Here is a 26,788-nt window from a genome sequence, read left to right on the forward strand (position 1 = left end):
ACTCCGTAACTTTAAAATCTGTAACTTTGAACATGTCGCCAGAACAACTTCAAATAAAAAATAACAGTTGGTAAATATACGTATAACAACCTACGTGGCAACACGCCAAACAAAAACACCAAAAGCTTATACACCAACCAATTTATATCGGTAAAAATTTGGCGGCGCTGGTAGGTTACATACATCTATATTCTTCACTTCATATGCTGCATGAGCAAAGTTAACACCGCTTTTATTAAACCATGGTGCTCAGTCGGATTAAGAAGAAATCTATCGCAAAAAATGAGACGATAATAATAAATAATTTTATGCTTGCCAGTGCAAGTGGCTGTCCGTCGTATGCTACATCTAGAGGATTCTCTCAATCATCAGTCGTTTTGAGCAACACAGGAAGCCACGAACTCTTTCGCAGAAACGTCTCTGGAAGGGCCTGCTATTGCTGGCGGGTTAGAAAGTAAAGTAAGTTACTCGCATATTTCCTGTCGCGTCAGATAAATACTTTTAGCTGACAAAATGAGGTTTAAATAATAAAGGAATAATTTCAATGTTAGTCGATCATCGACGGTTCTGCTTTTCTCCGCATCACTTTTGTGCGTTCGGGTGGTTTGGTGAATCGGTTCTTGTTCCGTATTCCGAAGATATTGTGTTCGGTTCTCACGTGAGGCATATTTTTTAAGATGCGCTGTAAACATCTTCCACCTCGACAAAGCCAGGTGAAGAACGCCGCACTGCACCGTTGTTCGCAATCCCATTTCAAAATGACCTGCTCCGCTGCCAGCTAAGGTGAAGTCGGTTTAGATAATACTATGGAAGAGAGGGATGTCGCAAAAAATTAAAACTGTGAACGTTCCTTACACACGAAATTTGTATTTTGCATCATTACTGAAAGGTAAGAAACAAAAAACGTCATTATCCGTTCGCGAAGAGATGACTTCGAGAAATTAGTTCGCTGTTTATTCTCTTTAGGTTTTTTTAGAGGTTTCGGAACAATATCGTGAATGATGACAATAATTTCTTCGTAGTGGTCGCAATTATTCGGTATTATTAAAATTACGTATGCGTTTTTCTTTGTAATGGTGAAAATGTAGTGAGCAATATAAAAAAATGGAACGAAAATGGGACTGATGACCCAGTAGTTCAGTCCCTTTAAACATGTGGACTGGCAAGACAGCCAATCCACAATGACGGGTAGCCGAAAGGCACGCGTTTAAGCTCACGCAGGCTGGCGTGAGGTCTGGAGCAGTTAGAGTCTAGCAAATAAAGGACGTAGCTGTTGGAATACTTAACTTTAATCCATAATTGGTGAACATCGGACTGACGGTACATGCATCACAAGATAAATAGCACTTGATAATGGTGCCTTGCTAGGTCGTAGCAAATGACGTAGCTGAAGGCTATGCTAACTATCGTCTCGGCAAATGAGAGCGTAATTTGTCAGTGAACCATTGCTAGCAAAGTCGGCTGTACAACTGGGCGAGTGCTAGGACGTCTCTCTAGACCTGCCGTGTGGCGGCGCTAGGTCTGCAATCACTGACAGTGGCGACACGCGGGTCCGACGTATACTAACGGACCGCAGCCGATTTAAAGGCTACCACGTAGCAAGTGTGGTGTCCGGCGGTGACACCACAAAAGACATGATCATCACGCAACAAAACACGTGATAAGGGCAGGACACGAATCACCAGCGTTTGTCTTTTTGTCAATTGGTCAGAGTTAATAAGTAAGCATGCCGTTATAATAAAACACTGTGGTTTAGCTGTCATTTGAAATAATCGTCTGTGTTAGTACTAGGACCCAATACGCTATGGTTTGATCGATTTTAGAAGCGTTGACCACAGCGGTAAAGTTCACATTTGATGGTCAGCACTTTTAGTTGTGCACATTAATGTGCGGGAAATGGCACTTAAGTTTGCCATTGTCATTTCGTTTCTCTGTTGCCTTCTTTCTATAGACTCGCTATTATTAAAACTAGTAACCATTGTAAGCAGCTACTAAAAGATTTATTTTTCTTTGGGCTCCGTTAGTACAATGGCTTCCACGTCGATTCACGACCTCCGGTGCGTAATTACATTGATGACGTACGCGTAAAGGGAGCTGTCATCAGTGACATCACACTTTGCTTGTCCGCAGGTCGTGGTCTAGTGGCAGTTCGCCGGCGGACGGCGTGGAGGTAGGACGTAGTGTGGTGTGCGCTGCGCCGTCTGTGCTTCCGCGTAGTAAGTCTTGCGCTTGCTGCGGCTTAGAACTCTGTTTATAGAACACTCCGAGAAGTAATGAGCAGCGTGCAGTGATGGCTCAACCGAGTCGAAAAGATACGTTGAAACTTACCTTTGATCCTCGATATGCCAGACCCAAGTCGTTTGAAGTAGAAAATTGGTTAGAAGAAGATGTAATTGGGATCCACCTGTCGAGTGTAGCTTGTGTCGTGTTTGTTAAAATGCGTAGGTCCGAGTTGTGCGAGAAAATAGTTGTGTGGTGTCATGAAATTTAAGCACTCAGATGGAAACGTTGGTGAAGTCACCGTTGCACATGCTGGTTTCGGCATTCGCACAATTCGAATCTTCGAGTTGCCTTTTGAGATTACAACAGACCAAATTAATGCTGTAATTTCACCCTTCGGGAAAGTGTTCAGCAACTTTGCCGAGAAATGGTCAAGCGCGCATAAATTCCCAGTACTAAATGGCGTACGGCAGCTTCGAGTAGAGTTACAAAAGCACATCCCGTCGTACATCAATGTCTGCGGATATAGAGGGATTGTAATTTATGACGACCAACCGCGAACCTGTGCCGCCTGTAACAAGCCTGGGCACGTTCGCGCAGAATGTATACAGCGGCGCGTTGCACAGCTGCCGGCCGGCGAGGCCGCCAGGCCACCGGCGATGACAACACTGCCGGGAACTTACGCCGCCGTGCCACGCGAACGGCCGACTGCTTCCTCAGCCCCTCAATCGCGTGCAAATACAAATTCTTCAGACACTGAAATTCCGATGGACGTCAGTGCCGTCATAGCTGACGACTTACAAGAGTCCCGCCAATCTACAGAAACAGTTGAAGTTCCACCGAAACAGGCACCTGCAATTGTAAAGGCAGCAGATCCGCCGGAAGTTGAAGACCGACACACCTTGCAGGAAAGCGACACTAACTTGGAAACTGAAGAAAGTCCGTCGAAAGGCAATTCTCCAAAGAAAAATAAGAAACGCCGGCTGGCGCGCAAAGGTGCAGAGGAGACAGCTCCCACACTCCGACGAAAAGCGAAGGAAATAGGTACTACCTTAAGCCAACAGATCTATAGCAACACGAAGGCGACACCAGTTTTTGAGGAGCGTTCCCCTTCTGCGCTGGACAAATGAGACGTCCAAGGATAGCCAACAAAGAAAGCATCCAACCACACCCAAGAAACGAGTCACTCCCATGAAGCTTCACTCGTCCCACCCACGACGACAACCTCAGCCAGCTGGGCAGACGAAAGCGACCACAACAATGCCGACGAAGAAATGACAGAAGTTTCAGAAACTAAGACAGACTGTAAGCTAGCCCCACAGGTGGCTGATTTCTTCAACGAAGACGTCTCCGTGAACGTTCTAAAGAACAAGGACACACCACTGAAACATTTGCTACCGGTGAATATTATTAAAATGCGTTTTAAAGCTGACGCTTGCGAGACTAAACAGAAGAATGTTTTTTAAAGTTAGATCAAGTAGAACGAAGAATGTCTGACATACAAGCATACAAAATCGCGACAGTAAACCATAATAAGATTCATAGTTCCTTTAAACTACAGAACTTAAAAGATATTATATATGCTTCTGACAGTGACATTATACTTTTACAAGAATTGACAAACATTGAGCTTGGTAACGTACCTGACTTGAACGCCATTAAAAACCCAGGGCATGGAGCGAAAATGGACATGTCTCTGCTCACAAAGGAGGGCATAGTAGTCCAAGATGTAGTAAAACTACTAAACAGTAAAGGCATAGCGGCCACAATAAACAAAATACGACTCATTAACGTGTATGCCCCTTCAGGATCCAGTAACAGGCACCGCAGAACGGAGTTCTTTAAAGAAGAAATTGTCCCACTATTTGGAACTCGATATGAACATCTTATCCTGGGAGGAGATTTTAATTGTGTTTTGCATTCCAAAGACCAAACTCCCAAGTTCAACAAGTGTACTGAACTGGAACGTATAGTTAATGACTTAAGACTAATAGACTCATGGGAACATATGCACGGTGCAGCCCCTGGCTTCACCCACGCGACAAGTCACTCGGCGAGCCGTCTCGACAGGATATACGTAACGCACAATTTGAAACACCTCATTTTGCAGTCCGAAGTATCGCCTACCGTTTTTTCAGATCATTCTGCATACATATGCACAATCAATCTGATAAAACAAGGGTCATTCCGAGGTAGAGGCACATGGAAGCTCAGCGTGTCACATCTGGAAGACCATGCTTGTCAGGAGGCATTTTACAAGGTATAGAGAGAGTGTGAAAGCAAATTTAGCTCGTACAACTCTGGCACTGACTGGTGGCTGAAACATGCCAAACCTAAAATACGGAGGTTTTTCATAAACTACTCCAAAGACAAAAACTTTTGGTACAAATCAACTATAGAATTTTACTTTCAGTGTCTAAGTGATTTGTACAAGTCCGATGCAACAGTTGTGGACAACTACGAAAGAATTAAGAAAATTAAAGCAAAAATTTTAGCACTACGGCGTAAACAACTGGAAGGCTACCAAATAAGGTCGCGTGCCCAGCATATAGCCCAGCAGAGGTCACTTCCATTTATCTTGTCATTCGTGAAAGCAAAAGGGCGTCTCGCAAGATATTATCTGAAATAACAACTGATGATGAAAGGAAGCTGACGAGGCAAAGAGAGGTTAAAGAGGCAATCGTACAGCATTTTGAATCCTTAATGTCCAGTCAATCGGTTGACGAAGAGCTTCAAGACGAGTTAACGATCAGCCTCCAGGGCAAAGTATGCCACGCGGAAGCACAAACTCTCATCTCGGAAGTGACTGAAGAAGACGTCGAAGAAGCTATATATGGAAGCACGAAAAATAAGGCTCCAGGGGCAGATGGAATTCCGGCAGAATTTTATCGCAGATTGAGTGGCCTCGTAAAAGGCAAGTTTACTCTCATCTACGACGAACTGCTAAACCCTGAAAATGACATCCCGAAAGAATTTCGTGAAGGACTCGTAGTGTTAGTGCCAAAAGCTACAAATACGAAATCTGTAAGCGCTCTGAGGACAATTACGCTTTTAAACAGCGATTACAAAATCTTTGGCCGCATCCTCGCTCGCAGGCTGAAAACCACAAAGACCAGCGTCACTGGCGCTTATCAAACAAGTGTGGGCAAAGACAGGAGAATTCTCCAGGCCCTCTGTGATTACAGGGACCTAATCTCAACGGCCGACGTCTGCAAAATACTCGTAAAATGTGCACTCATCTCACTCGACTTTGATAAAGCCTTCGACAGAGTTAATCATAGTTTTCTCCTTCGCACCATGGGCGCAATGGGCTTCCCACCTCGATTCATTGCGGTAGTAAGAAATACATTAGCAAACAACTCAGCCAGATTTGTCATCAATGGACACATTAGCCGCCCGATTGACGTCACCAGCTCCATTAGGCAAGGGTGTCCAATGTCAATGGCACTCTTCGCCATCGCCATCGAGTCCCTGCTTGCCTCCCTTATGAAACATCTACAAGGACTACAAATACATGGAGAAAAGATCGCGTGCAAGGCATACGCTGATGATGTTGGCTTCCTAGTAGTGAATGGCGCTGAAGTACAGAGCGCACTACGAATAGTAACAAAATATGAACAGGCATCTGATGCAAAACTTAATAGAACAAAGTCGGGGATTTTCAACATCGGCAGTGGAATTCGGACGCAAACGCAGGGTCTATTACGCGAGCTTGTAACCATGAAATGTCTCGGCATAGATTTTAAAACAAATATCAAGCACACTATTGCTGCGAATTATCGAAAATTACTTAACAGCATACGTGCCTCTGTACAAGCACATAGTATTAGGAAACGCGATGAACTTCAAAAAGTAACAGTGGCAAATGTATACATCACATCCAAAGTTAATTATGTAGCACGAGTTCTGCCACCACCTGCGACTTTGTTGAAAAGCATCGCATCTGCACTAGGACACTTTGTGAGCCGCGGACGTATTTTCAAAGTCACATATGACATTCTGATGCTCCCTAGGAAATGTGGTGGGTTAAATCTCACCGATGTCAGAAAAAAAACGCAAGCCTTATACCTTGCTACCACATACAAACAATGGAAAGAGCCAAGTGGTACCCTTGCTGCACATTTGTTAAACGAAATAGCTCCTGCTGACGTCAGTGCACCTATAAATGTCCAACACATACTCAACGGACTATACCACTTGAAATACTTTTTCGTAGAATATAGCCACATGCAGGCAAGGATTCCTGAAAAAGACATCATGAAAGTAAAGACCTTTACAATAACTTGATGAAAGACAAACCCAGAAACGACGTAGAACAAAAGTATCCATGTTATAACTGGGAAACAATATGGGAAAATATTCACTGCCGGAACCTGCCAACGTGTGTCAAATCGACCTGGTACTTTGCTGTAAACAGAAAAATTACGACGAACTCTAAACTTCAATCTATTCGATTGGCCGAGTCACCGCTGTGTACATTATGTAATATACCAGATACCGAAGAGCATAGATTGCTGTGTGACAGGGTAAAAGAAATATGGCTCTACATAAGACAAAAGATAGGGAGCGTCAGCAGAACTACGCCTGATGCCATTACGACTGCTGAATTTTTGAACCCTGACGGTATACCATACCCTAAAACAAAACGAAATGCAATTAACTGGTTGAAAGGCCAAACGATACATTACATCCTAACAAAAGAATCAAGCAATAGAAAGGACTTCTGGGTATACCTTACAACTGAGCACCACAAGTTGATGTGTACTAAACAATACAAAGAAAATTACGCAAATTTTTTAACTAAAACAATCCTGTAACCAATATAAATGCGTAATTTACATTACACATCCAAGCATTTCGTATATTATACGAATGATTTCTGGTTAAAGTTTGTACTTCACGTAGCAGGAGGAGGATTTCCGACAGAAAGTAATCAGAGAAGATCATCAGTATAGACCAGTTAAGCCTATGTGTATCAATTATTACTTTGTTTTCGGGGAAGCACAGTGATGAAACTGGTATACACCCTTTATTTAGTTTCTGTCTTTCTTTCCTTTTCTTTTCACAAGAAGACACATTTATGTTAATTATGTGTAAAATCAAGCAGAAGAAGCCTATTTTACTTCATTACCTTCTGAAAAAGGAAATTTTACTTATCAGCAATAATAAGTTTGCTTCTTTCCGTTTTTCCACGCACGGAGTACGAAATTTACAGATGCAGTTACATTTCCATAACAATTATGTGACTGCCTTCTCAATGGAATTTACATTTATTTTTATTCAAACCCTATTGCGAAAGAAAGGCAACAGAAGGGGCAAACTTCGTTTGTCGTTCAGAAGAAGCGCGTTTCCACATCATCAAGTTACATTCATTCTTTAAAGGCGGAGGAGCCGGGCCGAGAAGGCAACACTTGGCGAGCGTAAAGGACGGGTTGAGGGGGAGGAAGGAGACCAAAGAAACATATCATCATCATCATCTTCATTCGTGACAGTAGCTAGACTGGACTGTGTAAAAATTGGGCTGTGTGCAAACTGAGACTTTGTACGGGCGCTGATGAACGAGCAGTTCAGCGCCCCACGAACCAGACATCATCATCACACTTAGCTTATATTCGTCTTGTATTTAAATTAGTAGTGTAATAGATATGTCTACCGCAAGTGTTGAAAGCAGTGTACACGACAATTGGAATGAAATCCCACTTCCGAAAAAACCACCAACCACCCACCACACAAAAGTGGTGTCGCCTTCATGGCGCCTGACGGAGGTAGCGAGCGGAAACTGTCACACCGTAGGCCAGAAGAAGTGGTCGGTGTTTGCGGCATCTAGCGTTTCCTAACCAGCGACTGTCTTTGGAGGAGCCGCCAAAAATATTATAGAGTTGTTTTTCTGCTTCCGACTTTAAAGTGATTCTGACGGATTCTGTCCTAACAAGAATGGCCAAAAATTAATGTATTACGTGGATGCAGTAATCGATGGACGACAGAAAGTGACATTCATTCACACATGTAATTACGTAGGCTTCAAAGAAAAAGAAAGAAAATGATATTTTAGAAACGCAAATACTGCTACAACGATGTTTGAAATCTTTTCAGATTTACTTACTTGCGTACAGAACGTCTAATGAAATGGGTTAATGCAGTACGGCGGGGAGCCGACGAAATATAGTATTTTTACAGCAACGATATTTCAAAAGACAACTACGTGTTTTGAACAGAATCTGATACATAGCTGCTGAAATCAGTTTTCCTGCAAAACTGAAACTGAAAAGCACTCAGAAAAGACAAATTGTTCGGAATACACCACAGTTTCTGAGATAAAACCGTTTATCCAACTAACAACAAGGGTACATATTGCTGTTCATGTATTTTCATGTAGTTTTGACAGACCGTAAACATTAAGAACGGGCTATATTCATTTGGTATCAGCAAATCAATGGGACCCAAACAAATGCTTTGTGTGAACCCGTTGCGAGTGATGGTAAATGTGATGCAAGTGTTCACAGAGAAGTATCTCACATATGTGTGGCCTTCAAGAAAATACTTGAGAATACCGCAGTGTGAAAAACTTGGTATTTATTGCAATGCTGAAGAAAAGAAACTGTCTAAGTGAAAACCTGGAAAATGAACTTCAGGAAAGATTTGGTAGTTTAATTTTAGATTTTCTTGTTACTGTACGCAAAACAGCGGGGCTAAAAGCAATCCAGGCAATGGAGTGAATTAACTAAACAGCTTGCCCTCATTATGCTCTGCTGACATTTATTTTGAACTCATATTACTTTTACAACTAACTTACTACTCGCGTGGGTTGCTTATTTGATGAGCAAGGCAATTCATTTGGCAAATAATATACGCTAGTGTCTGGAGTTTATTAAGAGGACGTGTATTAATTGCAATTAATACTACGGATGGCTACTATGTGTCTTCATTTTATGTTAAAAGGAAACACTAAGGAAGCTACTGCACATGGGAACTATTCTCGTATGAGACAAACATCAGGTAGGCTAATTACATTCGCCAATGGTTAGCACTGACGCAAAAATGTTGCAAACCAAAAAATAATGTAGAGTAATGAAATTTCGCGAATAGATTTGTCTAGGTAATATTTGTAAGCGATTAACACTGCAAGATTACAGGTTAATGTAAGGGCGAGATAAATCATTGCGAATGTGAACTGCTGGAACATCAATAACCGGTGTAATCGCCAAAATGTTAAATGTCAACAGCCAAACGTGCATGCTTATGTCGCAAACGTGCCGGCTGTCACTGTGTAAGGTTCCACGCCTGTTGCACTTCGTCAGTCAATAAAGGGTCGGTTTATGCAGCATGTGTGGGGAAGATGGTGGTTTTGTCGTTCGATGATGTCTCACATGTACTCCATTGGAGACAGATGTGGTGACTGAACAGACCAGTGCAACATGTCGACACTCGGTAGAGCATGTTGCGTTACAACAGTAGTATGTGGGCAAGCGTTATCCGGTTGGAAAACACCCCCTGGAATGCTGTTCTTGAATGACAGCACAACAGGTCGAATCACCAGACTGACATACGATTCTCCAGTCAGTGTAAGTGGAGAACCGCGAGTGAGCTCCTGCTGTCATACGAAATCACACCCCAGACCGTAACTCCAAGTATAGGTCCAACGTGCCAAGGACGCAAACAGGTTGGTTGCAGGCTCCTGCTAACCAACATGCGGCCATCAGTGGCACCAAGGCAGAAGCAGCTTCCATCAGAAAACACAACAGACTTCCACCCTGCGCTCCAAGAAGCTTTCGCTTGACACCATTGAAGTCACTGATCGCTGAAGCTTAGTGTCATTGGAATGCACGCTTCTTGGCGTCTGGCTGGAAGTTCTTGAAGTAAGAAATTTGTAACAGTTCGTTGTGTCTCTGTTGCGCCAACCGCTGTTCACATGCTGCTTCAGATATAGTGCAATACACCACAGCCATAGGTCAAACATGATGGTCTTCTCTCTCGGCAGTGCCAAATGGCTGTACGGAGTCCTGTCTGCTTGCGACCGTACATTCTCGTAACCACCGCTGCCGGCAACCACGTACAGTGACTACATTCCTGCCAAGTCTTTCTGCAGTAATGCGGAAGGAACATCCAGCTTCTCGTAGCCTTATTATAAACCCTCGTTCGAATTCAGTGAGGTGCTGATAATGGCCTTTTTGTCGCCTTGAAGGCATTCTTGACTAACATCAACTTACCACGTCCACTCTCCAAAATAACTAACATTTACAACTTTATTTCCTTGTTGTGATTTCGAGGTCACACCTCAGCCTGGGGCTATGCACACTTAGGTGGTAACATGAAGACATAATGAGAAGGATTTTAAAGTAGTGGTGAAATATGAGGATTATGAAGGACTAATGCCGCAAAGCTGGCTGAATTGTTTAGAAACATTGATAAATATATGGTCATACTGCACAGTTTAAAAAACTCATGAAGAACACTAAGAACACTCGAAAAAACAGTGAAACAACACCTAACAACGCATAAGAGATAGTCACCACATAAACAGATCACTGCACACTTGCACTAAAACTCGAAAGTACTTACCCTAGGATGGTAGGCGAAAGGAAAGGTAGTTACAGAGGGAGGGAGTGATGGGGATGGGAACTGAGGGCTGGTAATAGGTGGTAATGAGAATGAAATACGGATGGCTGTTGGAGGATAGGGAGGGAGAGGTAGTTGGCACTGAGATTTGTGAATTTGAAAGGAAAAGGGATTGGGGTGGGGAGCTACTGGAGGAAAAGAAGGTGTGGGAGCGAGCCACTTGCAGGCAGGGGGAGGGAGGTTCACGATATGGGAGAGGGACAAATGACCCTTGGAATGCACGCTTCAGGCCGTCTGGCTGAGAGTTCTTGAAGTAAGTTCGTTGTGTCTCTGTTGCGCCAACCGCTGTTCACATGCTGCTTCAGATGCTCTGCTTCTCTGGCAGAGGACGCGGAGGATGTGTAGGTGGAGCATTGGTGGGACATTTAGGCAGAGGCGCGGCAGCACCCTGGGACTGGAGAGGAGAGGGGGACACAAATTGAATTGTTGGAGTCGAAGCTCACGATCATTTCACCGTGTATTTAAAGCAAATCTGATTTGCAGCCTCATAATGGCGCTACTAACCTCACTCTTAAGCGACTGGCGCGAAATTTTAATAGATATCATATTCCATGTATGGAAAGACGCTTACCAACTTTCGTTTATGTCACGCAACTCCTTCTTGGTATTGTCCGAATGTTCGCTACCCATATGACGAGATAAGTGTAATCAGGAATTTCTTTTGTTGGAAGGATAGTGCCCGTCTGAGCTCTTGATGTACACTATGAGGCCAAAAGTATCCGGACACCCCCAAAGGCATACGGTTTTCATCTTAGGTGCATTTTGCTTCCACCTACTGCCAGGTACTCCATATCAGCGACCTCAGTAGTCATTAGACATCGTGAGAGAACAGTATGGGGCGCTCCGCGCAACTCACGGAGTTGCGGCGTGATCAGGTGTTTGGGTGTCACTTGTGTCATACGTCTGTACGCGAAATTTCCACACTCTTAAAGCCCCGTAGGTCCACTGTTTCCCATGTGATAGTGCAGTGGAAAGGTGAAGGGACACGCACAGCACAAAAGCGTACAGGCTGACCTCGTCTTTTGACTGACAGAGGCTGCCGACAGTTGAACAGAGCCGTAATGTGTAATAGGCACGTCTGTCCAGACCATCACACAGGAATTCCAAACTGGATCAGGATCCACTGAAAATACTATGACAGTTAGGTGGGAGGTGAGAAAACTTGCATTTCATGGTCGAGCGGTTGCTAATAAGCCACACATCGCGCCGGTAAATGCCAAACGACGCATCGCTTGGCGTAAAGAGCGTAAACACTGGACGATTGAACACTGGAAAAACGCTATGTGGTGTGACGAATCACGGTACACAATGTGGCGATCCTATGGCAGGGTGTGGGTATGACGAATGCCCGGTGAACGTCATCTGCCAGCGTGTTCACGACAACAGTAAAATTCGGAGGCGGTGGAGTTATGGTGTGGTCGTGTTTTTCATGGAGGGAGCTTGCACCCCTTGTTGTTTTGCGTGGCACTATCACAGCACAGGTCTACGCTGATGTTTTAAGCACCTTCTTTGTTACCACTGTTGAAGAGCAATTCGGGGGTGTCGATTGCATCTTTCAACACGATCGAGCAACTGTTCATACTGCACGGCCTGTGGCGGAGTGGTTACACCTCAGTAAAATCCCTGTAATGGACTGGCGTGCTCAGAGTCCTGACCTGAATCTATAGAACACCTATGGGATGTTTTGGAACGCCGACTTTGTGTCGTTCCTCACCGACCGACATCGGTACCTCTTCTCAGTGCAGCACGCCGTGAAGAATGGGCTGCCATTCCCCAAGAAAGCTTCCAACACCTGTTTGAACCTATGCCTGCGAGAGTGGAGGCTAAGGGTGGGCCAACACCATACTGAATCCTAGCATTACCGATAGAGGGCTCCACAAACTTGTAAATCGTTTTCAACTAGGTGTCCGGATACTTTTGATCGCATGGTGTATTCTTCACAGTCAACAGCTGTTGTATGAATTACTTTCTAACCTTCATCTGGTGACTTTTAAAGCTGTTGTTCGAATCACTGTTTAATCATTATCTGGTGACGACTGAGTACGTCTCCTAGCGTAGTACGAGGTGCATTCAAGTTCTAAGGCCTCCGATTTTTTTTCTAATTAACTACTCACCCGAAATCGATGAAACTCGCGTTACTTCTCTACGTAATCGTCCTGCAGACGTACTGACTTTTCACAACGCTGACGCCATGATTCCATGGCAGCGGCCAAGGCTTCTTTAGGAGTCTGTTTTGACCACTGGAAAATCGCTGAGGCAATAGCAGCACAACTGATGAATGTGTGGCCACGGAGAGTGCCTTTCATTGTTGGAAAAAGCCAAAAGTCACTAGGAGCCAGGTCAGGTGAGTAGGGAGCATGAGGAATCACTTCAAAGTTGTTATCACGAGGAAACGGTTGCGAAACGTTAGCTCGATGTGCGGGTACGTTGTCTCGCTGAAACAGCACACGCGCAGCCCTTCCAGGACGTTTTTGTTGCAGTGCAGGAAGGAATTTGTTCTTCAAAACATTTTCGTAGGATGCACCTGTTACCGTAGTGCCCTTTGGAACGCAATGGGTAAGGATTACGCCCTCGCTGTCCCAGAACATGGACACCATCATTTTTTCAGCACTGGCGGTTACCCGAAATTTTTTTGGTGGCGGTGAATCTGTGTGCTTCCATTGAGCTGACTGGCGCTTTGTTTCTGGATTGAAAAATGGCATCCACGTCTAATCCATTCTCACAACCGACGAAAAGAAAGTCCCATTCATGCTGTCGTCGCGCGTCAACATTGCTTGGCAACATGCCACACGGGCAGCCGTGTGGTCGTCCGTCAGCATTCGTGGCACCCACCTGGATGACACTTTTCGCATTTTCAGGTCGTCATGCAGGATTGTGTGCACAGAACCCACAGAAATGCCAACTCTGGAGGCGACCTGTTCAACAGTCATTCGGCGATCCTCCAAAACAATTCTCTCCACTTTCTCGATCATGTCGTCAGACTGGCTTGTGCGAGCTCGAGGTTGTTTCGGTTTGTTGTCACATGATGTTCTGCCTTCATTAAACTGTCGCACCCACGAACGCACTTTCGACACATCCATAACTCCATCACCACATGTCTCCTTCAACTGTCGATGAATTTCAATAGGTTTCACACCACGCAAATTCAGAAAACGAATGATTGCATGCTGTTCAAGTAAGAAAAACGTCGCCATTTTAAGTATTTAAAACAGTTCTCATTCTCGCCGCTGGCGGTAAAATACCATTTGCCGTGCGGTGCTGCCATCTCTGGGACGTATTGACAATGAACGTGGCCTCGTTGTAAAACAATGCGCATGTTTCTACCTCTTTCCAGTCCGGAGAAAAAATATCGGAGGCCTTAGAACTTGAATGCACCTCGTAAGACTAGTTCTACAATAATTCTATTTTTAGAAGTGTTTTAGAAGTAATTATGTTAACCTTCTTTTATGGAACAGCGTCTAAGTTTACGCCAAGAGTGTGGAAGTCGTCAAATGTATATCTGGAAATTCATAGTGCTTAAAAAGGCACGACGATGGAGCACTGAATTGTTCATTAATTTATTGAATATTGTAAAGCTGTGTTCAGGCCAGCAGTCTTTCAGTAAAATTTGAAACAAAGCTGTTTCTTTATAATCTTAATTCTTTAATCTCTTTTTGCTCAGTTTTAAGTAATTAATATTTTTATTGTGTGTAAGTGCTAAAGTATCGAGTAATTCTTATGAATCAGATGTGTAACAAAATGATCTTTTCAAAATTTTGTATTTTCTAAAGATTATTGGATTGCGAGTAACCTTATTTGTAAGTGTGGAGACTGTAAGTAACTCAACTAGTTACCATATGGACATCCATCTGCCAAACGTGGATTTAAGCGGACACAAGACCCCTCTTAGTCACTTTCTTCAGTATGAGCATTAGTTGGCGTACAGTATCAACTGTATCCAAACACGGCGTCAGGACCACGTCTATAGTCGCTGCCAACAAGAGGCAGACTGGGCATTCTACAAGAGATCGTAGAGGCTGTTGGCTGGACTCAGAATTAGATCGGAATTGAGGACAGTTCAGTACAGATGAAGTTTAAGCATTGCCTCGTACCAGCTTCAGAGTAAATATAAGTAGTGTAATATTTCTTTTAATAAATTATTGGAAACTGTTGTCATCTGTGTTGCCAAATATCTTTTTATTTAGCTGTTGCGTAGTTTATTTAGCTGTTGCGTAATCCTATTTTCCCCCGCGATGAGACTGTATAGCTGCTGCGGCCTGCAGGCAATCCATCCCAATAACATTAAGTATATTTGGTGGTAAGGAATATTTAAGGGGATGGGGGGTGAGGTGTGTGTGTGTACTAAGTTGCAATACTTTGAAAAATACGTTTTCATGCTTATGATAGTTATATTTTTTTAATTGTAACAAATTTAAATTTTTTCATCAAGGTGTGTACTAATGTTCTTTTTCTGAAAATTCTGTCAGAACGAAATTAATGTATTTTTGTTCAAAGTTTGACACACCAATATCACAAATATCTGTGGAGCAGGATAACGGTGACTTCTTTTGCTAGATTTTTACGGGTCTTCAAATTTCTGTGAAAAAAAATACACCAAATCTTAGTGCTTTTCTGTTGCATAAATGCTTTACTATCGTATTCCTTACACAAAATATTTGACTATAATATTGAATAACTGCATTCCAAATTTGAGTACTATAATCTCAGTGGTTCGTATGGAAACGGCACTGAAATGTAAGTTACGGTTAACCTGAATCAAAGATCTAACTTTTCTTGTATCAGGCCGTACTTTATCTGGGTGAGCTAGTGTAAACCATATGCATAGTCTCTCAATACTCGAGCAGCCTTTTGTTTGCTTGCCTTCGTAGGTTAACTTAATTTTCAAATAGAGTAAAATAATGTCAGCTGCATCAGTTTTCCTCTTATCGATTTACTTCAGTCTATATCTACGTATATATACTCCGCTAGCCACAAGAGATGTGTGGCGGAGGGCACAATTCGCGCCAAAGTCATATTCCCCCCCCCCCCCCGCCCCCCCCGCCCCCCCGCCCCCCCGCCCCGTCTGTTCCACCAGCGGATCGCGCGAGGGAAAAACAAGTGTCTGAATGTCTCAGTACGAGCTCTAATTCCTCTTATCTTTGAATGGTGATCATTGCGCGATGTGAAAGTTGGTGGTAATAATATATGCTCTACATCCTCGGTGAAGATCGGATTTCGGAACTTAGTGAGCAGCCCCTTCCGTTTAGCGCGTCGTATATCTGCAAGTGTGTCCCACTTCAAACTTCCTATGAGATTTTTAACGCTCTCCCGATGGCTAAATGTACCAGTCACGAAACTTGCGGCTCTTCTTTCGATCATCTCAATCTCTTCAATCAGACCCAACTGGTAAGGGTCTCATACAGACGAACAGTACTCTAAGATTGGACGAACTAACGTATTGTAAGCTACTTCCTTTGTTGAAGGACTGCATCACTTCAGGATTCTACCAATTAACGACAATCTAGAGTTTGCCTTACCCGTTACTTGTGTTGGTTCAAATGGCTCTGAGCACTATGGGACTTAACATCTTATGTCATCAGTCCCGTAGAACTTAGAACTACTTAAACCTAACTAACCTAAGGACATCACACACATTCATGCCCGAGACAGGATTCGTATCTGCGACCTTAGCGGTCGCGCTGCTCCAGACTGAAGCGCCTAGAACCGCTCGGCCACTCCGGCCGGCCTTACTTGTGTAATCTGATCATTCGATTTGAGATCTTTTCGAATATTCATACCAAAATACTTGACGGATGTTACCGCTTCCAAAGACCGGGCATTTATTTTGTACTCGTACATTAATGGGGATTTTCGCCTTCTTATACGCAGTAGGTTACACTTACTAATATTGAGAGATAACTGCCAGTCATTACACCACTCATTAATTTTCTGCAAATCCTCATTGATTTGTTCACAACTTTCGTGTGATACTACTTTCCTGTAGACTACAGCATCATCTGCAAACAGTCTAATGCCGCTGTCAGTACCATCAACCATATCGTTTATGTAAATTGTAAAAAGTAGTAGCCGGCCGGTGTGGCCGAGCGGATCTAGGCACTTCAGTCTGGAACGGCGCGACCGCTACGGTCGCCGGTTCGAATCCTGCCTCGGGCATGGATGTGTGTGATGTCCTTAGGTAAGTTAGGTTTAAGTAGTTATAAGTTCTAGGGGACTGATGAACTCCGATGTTAAGTCCCATAGTGCTCAGAGCCATTTGAACCATTTCATTTTTTTAAAAAAAGGAGCGGACCTATTATGCTGACCTGAGGCACACTTGAAGTTACGCTTGTTGCTGTTGAAGTAACCCCTTCAGGACGTCATACTTCTCCCTGTCTGTCAGGAAACTTTCTCTATCTAACAGCATACGTTATCAGATAGACCGTAAGCGCGCACTTATTGGAGCAAGCGACAGTGCGGAACTGAGTCGAACGCCTTTCGAAGGTTGAGAAGTATGGCATCAGCCTGGGAGCCGGTATCTAGAGCCTGTTGTATATCATGCACAAAGACGGCCTGCTGTGTTCCGCATGACCGCTGTTTCCTAAAACCGTGCTGGTTTCTGCAGATGAGCTTCCCAGAGTCTAGAAACTTCATTGTGTCTGAAAACAAAATATGTTCCATCATTCTACAATAAAACGATGTCAGTGAAATTGGCCGGTAATTACGTGCATCCGATTTTCTACCCTTTTTATAGATTGCTATGTCCTAGGCCTTCTTCCAGTCCCGTAGAACTTTCCGCTGTTCCAATGACCTCTGATAGATGATGGAGAAGAATGGTGCTATATTTGCGGCATAGTCAACATAAAATATTACGGGGATACCGTCTGGGCCAGATGCCTTCCTGGCGTCTAAGGATCTTAACTGTTTTACAATCCCAGATACACTAAAGACTATGCCAACCATTCTTGCGTTTGTTCAATAATTGAAAGGGGGGATGGTGCTGCAGTCCTCTACCGTAAACGAGTTTTTGAAAGCTACGTTTAGAATTTCGGCCTTCTGTTTATTATCATCAGTTACATTACCCGTACTGTCAGCAAGAGAAAGTATTGAATTATTTGTAGCGTTCATAGATTATACGTACGACCAAAATTTATGGGGATTATTTTTAGAATCTGCAGATAAAATATTGCTTGCAAATTCGCTAAAAGAATCTATCATTGAACTTTTGACAGCTGCTTTCATAATTTCTGGTCGTCAGCGGGGCAGTGACTACGTTTAAAACGACTGTGCAAAATTATCTGCTTTCTCAGCAACTTCCTAATATGTTTGTTGATCCAAGGTGGATCCTTTCCCCCTCCTATATTTTTGCTTATGCACATACTTCACTAGCACGTGGTGGACAATATCTTTAAATTCCGACCAAAGATGCTCAATATCTTTCTGTCCCGCAGTGAATGCTTGGAGGTGACTACGAAGATATTCATTAATGGCACTTTTATTTGCTTTTCCAAACAAGAAAACTCGACGCTGTTTCTTTGGTTCTTTTGCAGCTTCCGCTGACATAGAAGCCACAACGACATTATGGTCGCTATTTCCATCTTCAAGATTAACTTCCTCAAAAAAGGTCAGGTCTGTTTGTCGCCGAGATATCTAATATGTTCCCATCTCGAGTTGGTTTTCTAACCAATTGTTCAATATCGACAATGTGAAAATTCCTGTGTAGAGACCGTAGTCAGCCAAAATTAGCACTGCTACAGACGAAACGCTGCAACTTCGCTAGAAGTTGTGGAAACAAATATTGTCTTGGGGCATGGTCTTCCTATCAAAGAGTTCTAACTTTCACTATGTTTTGAGTTTTTCCATGCACAAACTTTTGTAGAAGTTCTGGATCTGCTGAACACCGAAATATTCATCACATTTTAACTGCATAAAACTGGAAGAAATCACAGTAGGAAATACAGGAACAAAGGGGGATGGCCCCTGTAAGCTCTTGTTAATTCTTAAATAAATTTTTCCTGAGGCATTTGAGTCTCTAATTTATCTACGATAACGTTGGAAGCTGAAGACGTGAATTAAAACTTCTATTACGGCTGGGACTCGAACGCAGGTCTTCTGGCTTACCAAGCAAAGACTTTGGCCATCACACCAACACAGCATAACAGTCAATATAGCTACACGAACTACCGAAGTCAAACACCCTCCCCAACACAAACTCCAATTCACGTCTCCCCTTATATTGTCACTATTACCAGGGCTCTCCGACACTGGAATAGCACTCCATCATCGGACGTAATGGGGAAGTGCTGTACTATATGTGATCATATAGATCTTAAACTGAATTTTCCCTGAGACATTTAAGTCTCTAATTTATCCAATGCTGGGGAGATGTGAATTGGAGTTTGTGTTGGGGAGGGTACTTGAGACTTGAGTAGTTCGTGCAGCTCTCTTGACAATAATGCTGTGGTGGTGTAATGGTCAGCATATCTGCCTATTAAGGAAGAAGACCCGCGTTTGAGTCCCGGCGACAGCACAAATTTTAATTCACTTCATCAGCTTCCAACGTTATCGGAGCTCTTGTTAATTGTTATTTTTATTACACTTAGAAGTGGAACGGAAACGCAGGACTCAGATGCTGAAATTTCAATACAAGTATTAAGTAAAGACTTTGGTTGCTTTCACGTACGTCCCACCTTAACGTTTGACATCAAGTGTATTTGGTTAATGCAACACTGTGAACAGACAGTTGGATTTTCTTGTAAAATAAGTATGTGTTTTTGAGGAAAAGTTATTTTTGGTGGGCAAATCGACCAGGCACACTCCATTTTCTATATATCCTGTTCTCTACCACCGCTCATAAATAGTGAACTTTTCGCAAAGGTGACACGAGATCTTTTCTGTGATGGTCACCGTTAAGAGTTGGGGGTCAGTCCACGTCGTGGTGCCGCGGTTCTCATTAGCGTCGCCTGCCAGCAGGGAGAGCCTCCGCTTTTGCGGAAGCCGGCGCGGGGACTGTCTGCGCCGGTGGCGCTCCATTAGCAGCCGTACGTTACAAGCAGACGGCCCAGGGCCCAGGCAGCCGCGCGGGGTCACCAATTAGAAGCGCCCGCAAGGTCAGCGGAAGAATAAACCAGCTGGTTCTGTGCCAGCCGCTACCGGCAGGAGCCGCGCGTCCAGACGAGGGAGGGAGGGAGGGAGGGCAGGAAAAAAAAAGAGAGTTGCCGCCACCTCGTGTTATGCGTTCTCACCGTCCGGGAACAGGCGTGGGCCGCCGATCCGGGGTGACTGCCGGAAACCCGGCAGCAGGAAACTGAGTTTACGACCGCGCGGCATATTCATAGCGGTAATATGTGTTCTTAGCTGCTTAATTCCGAGGGAACATGACCATCGCAAAAAAATATAAAATGTATACGAAGTGCAAGGTAATTTATGAAGTCAACGAAACACCACAAAACATCGGTACAGGTAAATGGCCAAGAACAACGTAACAAATGATACAGCGCGTGAAACACAAACTCTCGATGTTTGTTTTCTTTCACTATGTCTTAAACGCTATTACCCATGAAAGTGACGGAGCTGAGTAGCGGGTTAGATACGAGGTCAGATGACACTCAGCCGGTACCGATCGCGGATACCGAAGACTTTCAGTCTCTGCATCGTTTTAAACAAGGGCAGATGACAATTAATCAGCAAAACAAACGTGACGTGAAAAATATACAGGAACAGCTTGCCAGCATCGAAGAAAAGATCGATCGCAACAAGGACACTGGTAGATCCGATAATTACCAAATTGGTAACGACAATGGGCGCGTTAATTATGGAAATGCCGACCACTTTTCTCGTGAATATGACGCGTTTGCGGGGCGTAATGAAGGAAACGTGAGTCATGCTGTGAAAGAAAACTCATCCGCTAAGAAAAATGACGAGTTTGACTATAAGCATTTTCTCACAGGAAATTTCAAATTTTTCGGAATGCTAGTCACGAAATCCACCCTCGAGAGTGGTCACAACAATTTGACTATTCTTTACCACCAACAGTGACACACAGAACACCATTATTTTCAATCAATCCAGTCAAATTAAAAGAGATGGCTGCCGTAGACATCTTCGGGCCAGTAATAAGATCTAGACAAGGCCATTCATATGTTTTCGTAGCTGTTGAGCTTGCTTCGAAATTTGTCTCATTCTCACCTTTACGAAAAGCTACAGCAAAATCAGTTTCTACAGCATTCGTCAAGAATTTATTGAAGGAAATAGGGCAAGTTGACAAGGTGATTTCTGACAATGGCCCACAATTCCGTTCCAACAGTTGGCTGAAAACCTTGCGACGCAGGATAATTCAACCAGTAATTATATCACGGTTTATGCTATAACCCATCAGAACGTGTCATGAAGGAGTTAGGTAAACTTTGCAGATTGTACTGCCATCGCCAACATAGAAACTGGGACGTACATTTATCCGATTTCCAAAACAGTATTAATGAACTACCTAATGATTCCACTACCCTGCCTCCACTGGTCGTGTTGGACAATAAACAACAACCAGATAGGATAAAACAACTAGTAGCCTTCCCTGCACAGCGACGTTTAAGACACCATGAAGTGGTAAGTACAGCATTACAGAATACCAAGAAAGCTGCAGACAGAAAAAAGAAGCTGCACAATCTACGAGTCAACGTCATCGGTACAGGTAAATGGCCAAGAACAACGTAACAAATGATACAGCGCATGAAACACACTCTCGATGGATTTTTTTTTTCACTATGTCTTAAACGTTGTATGTGTCCACTTCTCGTCACGCCGCACACATCCAATTGGCAGAGGAATTCCACCATCCCCACTCAGCGTATCACGAGTCATGGTAAGAACAGCGGCTGCGATGAAGTACTGCTGGACTTTAAGCTTTTATTGTAGAGGTGCAGCATAATCGCTTTATTTTATGTAACTCCAAAAAAAAAAAAAAATCGCAAGGGATAAATTGCTACCACCAGAGGCCAGTCGGGCAGAGCAAGGTCAGAGGCCTGTCCAACGACGTGTTGACGTCTCATTCAGGCGATCTATCTCCTACACAACTCTTGGAACGTGAAATCCCCGCTATCATTTTCACCGCGGCAAGTCCAGATACGCGGTACCACTGGTAATTTTCTCCGCTAAGAAGATGGGGCCACTCCCAGAGATGTTGGACGCAACACGTTAATTTTCTCGGAATCCCGGACGCCTTTGACAGTTACACGTGGAGCCTGCGTCCAGCAGTTGCATGTGTCATGCCGGCTGACGTTCCCGAAACAAGCAAAGTGATTTCGTCACCGAAGATTAACTTTTTTTGTGAAATCATTGAGACGGTTCAAGATCGTCCTACTTATCAATGGAGATCTGCAGACGATGCAGTTAGTCTTCATAAATTATGGTTTCCAGTAACTAATTTGTATAGCTTCACTCTTAATCGCTTGCGAAGGATTTTCCACACCGTTGGCCGAGGCATATTCAATTATGTACTAGCTTGGTATGTAGACTCTGTGGGACTTTGACGCATAACGTCCCTCACACGCTCCGCCCTCTGCTCTGACGTGCCCGGTCGTTTCGAACGTCTTGCATCGTAGAGAGAAACATTCTCCTCGAATTATTTGTACTATTTCACTACACTGTTGTAAGCTGGTGGTGTCGTGTGGAAGCTGTCACGGAAAGCTGTTTGCACACTCACTACCAATTAGCAACGAATAAATTCTAGCTAGCAAAATACTTTCACTGTCTGGTTCAGCTGGCTGACATTTTCAGCAACTATGACTGGTGTCGCTCCTGTCGGTGGTTCCCCGAATTAACTTCCGAGCACCAACTTCAAAACACTTACATAGGTTGTCTTTCGCGTACTGTATTTTATGTTTAGACGCTCTCCTACACCGATATTTTTCAAAAAGTTTCGTGATCTTTATGATTACCACGTATTTCGGTTAAACATTACGGAATGAGCACTCGACTGCCGGAGACGTCTTCGGAGACCTCTGAGCCCGGAATTTTTAACACCGCTCGTGAAATACTACGTCGTTGAAATAAACAAAGTAAATTAATGCAAGTGCCGATAGCTACAGAGTGTAAGTCTAGCAGACGAGCCGTAACCTCAGCATGTGTTTCGCCTTGTGGCAGGCGGTCAATCGCGCATCCACCACTACGCAGAAACTGCTCTGTAATTCTGTACCCCAGTAACTCATCCTGCCCCTGTTCGCCACATACCTAGAAGGACGGACGTCGCGTCCGCCTTCTGCCTCTGAATCACTTTCTTTTTAAAGGTTGGCTCTTGCAAAGAAGAAAACAGCAAGCAGCCATTGTTAATAATGCTATTTGTTTACCGAAACGACAGGCGGCTGTACACGTTTAGATACACATATGTTAATGTTCTGTGTCTAAACGTGAACAGCCGTCCGAAGATGAACCTGTCCGTTCGAAACTGGTAACGGAGTTACTTCTGTAGATCAATGGCATTATGAACAGTGGCTGGTTGCTGTTGTCCTCATCGCAAGAATCAATCTGTATTTTCGTAAGAGGCACAGTCTCACAATGTCAGTTTTCGACAAAATACCAGTTACTTTTTCCTCTGCGTGTATGTGAACAGTTTGCTAGGGTGGAGATGCGATCTATCCTCACATTCGCCTAGACGAGTGCGAGAACACGTCTGAAAAACTCCTCCTGCCTAGTTATTCCGGCAGCCCATTAGTCGTTGTCACTCCGCACGAGTTCCACTAAGGTATGTCTCACCTCGCTATATCGCAAGTCAGCGCCGAAGCGGAACTATACTGACACAAGAAGTACATAACTAGCGAGCGACGAGGTCACTGTTTGCGTGTCCCAGATCAGTGGACGTCTCACAATTCGAAGAGCAATCATCCTTGGCGTTGCTTGGAAGTGGAGTCAGCTTAACATCAGCAGCTACCAACTCATCTCACACCGCAATAATCCAGCACAAGAGTTATTATATTTTTTTGAGTTGCCGATGTTTACATTCAAATAACTGTCAGTATTAATAGTATGTTTCCATTAGTATTACTCATTATGCATAAAAATTGTTTCCTGCCAGTTTCGCTGGAAGTTGCATTTAACTGAGAGGTTACCTGAAAAGTGACGGACCGCCCGTTCGATTTAGTCCCGGGATATTAGATCGTAGTTTATTTAATGAATTTTCAGACGCTTCGCCAGCACAAGCGTCTGCATTCTCGAGGAGTCATCGTCCACTGGCGAAACGTCACAAGAATCAGTAAGAAGTGTCGTTTGAAGATGCCGTGACGAAAGCCAGCAGCAACAAATCAGTGGGTTGTCGGAAACGCGAACAATTATGTACCTGAAAACTATTCTGTATACTGCTGAAGAAAAGAGTCACCAATATTCTTAAGAAGTCAATTAAAATTAAAAATCACCGAGAGCTGCTGCCACGTTAGTAATATTTAAAAAGAAATATGTGCAAGTAAAAAGTGCTAACGACTATAGCAAAGTCTGTTATTCCTCAACTAACATTTTTTTCTAAGAATTTAAAAACAAATATCGAAGTATGGAAAACTAGCCTAGATTCTAAGGCACCTGACAGTTTCTCATACAATTGGGTGCATACATATTGTGTCGCTAATTGCGGGCCCCACGCATCTATTTTTCGCAATTGAAATTTCGATTATTTTACAAATATTAGGTGCTGGTAGAGCAAGTGAGAAAATAAATGATCAATATCTTTTTTGACAGATTAAAACTGTGCAGTGGACGGGCCTGAACTCCACACCTCAGTACTTGGAGCTCCTGTTAGTTGCCACTTCTAACCCAAACGCCACAGCAGCTCTGCAGGAAGCGACGAAGGAAGCCCAGTGTTTTAATAGGTACAGTTAAATCAATACTTTTTACTAACTGCAGAAATGGAGGAAAAAGATAGTAATAAACTGCAGGGAAAATAAAACTGGCCCAGAATGTATTTCACCCACCATCAGACAGCCAACATAAGCTACATTATCTACCCAAGGTGCAGATGATGTTAAATTGGGTTGCCTGTTTTAAGATGCATGAAATATTTTCTCACTGTGTTTTATTTTACCCACTCTTTGTAATTCAGCAACTGAAAAATTTTTGACTGTTTCAGGCCCTGTTCCTGGAACGCCATGCTTACGAGAAAAGAATCTGGTACACAAAGAAACGTGCATTTGATGAAGATAAAAGAATATATTGAGCGAAAGTAAAAAATTTTTGGGCATGACGTGCCTCAAAATGTAGAACATACCACTTGTAGCTGCGCTTGCTTCTTTCCTTATTTCAAGAAACTGCACGAAGGAAAATTATTTATTATATAATTATGAATCGTTCAAATGTTTTCTCTCAATTACTTTGTTCAGCCAAAGTCTTAAGAAACATGGGAATATGGTACCATCTTGTCCACACCTGTTCCTGCAAACCTTGTCACGTCAATGCTCAGATATGTCACGAACAATTAACTGGGTTGGTGTGTGTGTTCAAAGCGTATGGTATCACTGTGAGCCTGGAGAAGTTTGAGTTTGTTAGGAGCAGGTGAAATTTCTAGGACTTTTGTGAGTGCAGCAGGTATTCAGCCAAATCGAGATAAAATTGAGGCCATTCGTGATATTCGTATTCCTTCAACAAGGAAACAAATCCTTTCATTCCTTAAATTAATTAACTTTTATGAAAAAGTATGGGTTTGTACAGTTTGCCTACATCACGACTATGTGAATTCATGGATGAACTACTACATGGGGCTGTGATACACAAGTAGAACTGGTGGGTATGAAAAAGGATTGTTTTAGACTTCTCTTCTGTCGCATCCTGATTTGTATAGAGATTTTTGTCTAGGCTCAGATAATTCTGCCATTGGTGCTGAGTACTTACAAGAATTTGAAGAAGATCGAATTACGAAGTCCCATATTATTGGTCTCGCAAGCTGGGTTCTTCCGATGTATGAATTCAACTATTCAGTAACTGAGCTTCAAGTTTTGACTGTTAAATGAGGTTTCGAGTATGTGAGAACATGCTGTTTGTTTATTTGGGTGACGTAGGTCTATAAAGATCACCAGGCTTCATAATTTTTAATGAGTGCAGAGTTGACTCGTGGTTGTGTAATCAGTCGTTCGCTGTATTTACAGGAATACAACTTCATGATAGTGTGCTTTTCTAGTAAAGATAATGTCATTACTCAGGCGGCTTCAGGATTGATAGGGCTGAAAAATTGGACTGAGAATGAGCATAACGAAAATAATATCAGTGTCACGTATTTGTAAAATGTAGCATTTGATCACTTCACCTGAGAATATCGCACAGTATCAGGATAAAGATCCCTCACAGAGACAAGTGAATGTGAATTGGAGATATGGTAATAATGTTGCAATGTGACAGTTTTACTTGACTGAAGATGAGATTTTGTTTAGAAGAAAATATATAAACAGTTCACGCTTGGTTGTTTTTAATGCTGACGAATTAGTCAGTAAATTGGTTTGGAAAACTCATTTGAGTTATGTGCAGTTTGTGCTAAGGAAATGATTTCAAGAAACTTTGTAAGATGCGTAAGGTCCTCAGCACAGAGGAAGTATCTGTGAAGTATTCGCTTCATACAAACCTTGTCAAAAGGCAAAACCACCAATGGTGCCCATTATACATTATTATTTCCTATCATTCCATCGATATTGGAGGGATGTGTTGCAATAGATTTATTTCGTATTCCTCCAAGAACTAGTCAAAATCGTTTTTATGTTTTGATCACTGTTGACTTGACTTCCAAGTTTGTGTCACTCAAACCATTCAGAAGATTTTCTAGTCAATCTGTTATACAAGCCTTTCTCATTCACTTCCTGCATAAAATTTATCATGTTGATAAAGTTAATTCAGGCAGTGGTATGCAATTCAGGTCAACATTTTGGAACCATACTTTACCTAGAAGACGTATATTTACATTTCATCAAACCATCCTGCATCCAACCCATATGACTACGTCAAGAAAGACCTT

General features: G+C 43.1%; 1 long non-coding RNA gene across 1 annotated transcript in view; it reads left to right on the plus strand.

Moving 5' to 3' along the window:
• Positions 1-25,023, plus strand: part of LOC126412148 (uncharacterized) — a 44,631-nt gene extending 19,608 nt beyond the window's left edge. The window contains exons 2-3 of the long non-coding RNA XR_007575234.1: positions 24,532-24,662; positions 24,920-25,023. This is a non-coding gene — a long non-coding RNA (uncharacterized LOC126412148). The remainder of the gene's footprint in view (positions 1-24,531; positions 24,663-24,919) is intronic.
• The last annotated feature ends 1,765 nt before the right edge of the window (positions 25,024-26,788 follow it).

The sequence above is a fragment of the Schistocerca serialis genome, chromosome 7, assembly GCF_023864345.2.
Source record: "Schistocerca serialis cubense isolate TAMUIC-IGC-003099 chromosome 7, iqSchSeri2.2, whole genome shotgun sequence".
Lineage (NCBI taxonomy): Eukaryota > Metazoa > Arthropoda > Insecta > Orthoptera > Acrididae > Schistocerca > Schistocerca serialis.